Here is a 599-nt window from a genome sequence, read left to right on the forward strand (position 1 = left end):
ATGTGAAGTTCTTCATTATCTTTCAGTAACAAGCTTAAATATTTTCACTTAACTATTGTTAAAATTAAGTAAACAAATGATTACTTAGTTAAGCAATCAAACGAGTATTTTCCCAATAAATTGCATAGAAGGTCATAATGAATCTTATTTGTTCATGCTCCTATCTGGTATGTCACTTCACTCACCAGAAGGTACATTCAAGAATGAAGTCTCCCCAGGGTCTTCTTGACCTATTTTCTTCACCTCCTACACACCCTTTCATCCATAGCTTCACTTCACTTCCATCTTCACTCTTTTCACCATGCTTCCTAGAAACCCTGCAAGCAAATGTTCCTATGCAATCATTTTCCTCCGAAAAAGTTCTTTTGACCTCCTTACCTTGAGTATTATGTCAATTTTCACCAAAAATATGGCTCATATTAGGTTCTCGATATCAATTTCATATTAATCACTTTTTAATAACTTTGAAAAAAATTCCTCCTTCTAGATTCATGCCATCTGCTATTCTTCTTTGTCTTTGGAAACCACCTATTTCTAGTCACTTTCCCTGTTGAAGGGCCTCAAAATCCTTAGCCCACTTCTCCCTTCACCAAGCTCAC

The sequence above is a fragment of the Pteropus vampyrus genome, unplaced genomic scaffold (assembly GCF_000151845.1).
Source record: "Pteropus vampyrus isolate Shadow unplaced genomic scaffold, Pvam_2.0 Scaffold39, whole genome shotgun sequence".
In the NCBI taxonomy this organism is placed as follows: domain Eukaryota; kingdom Metazoa; phylum Chordata; class Mammalia; order Chiroptera; family Pteropodidae; genus Pteropus; species Pteropus vampyrus.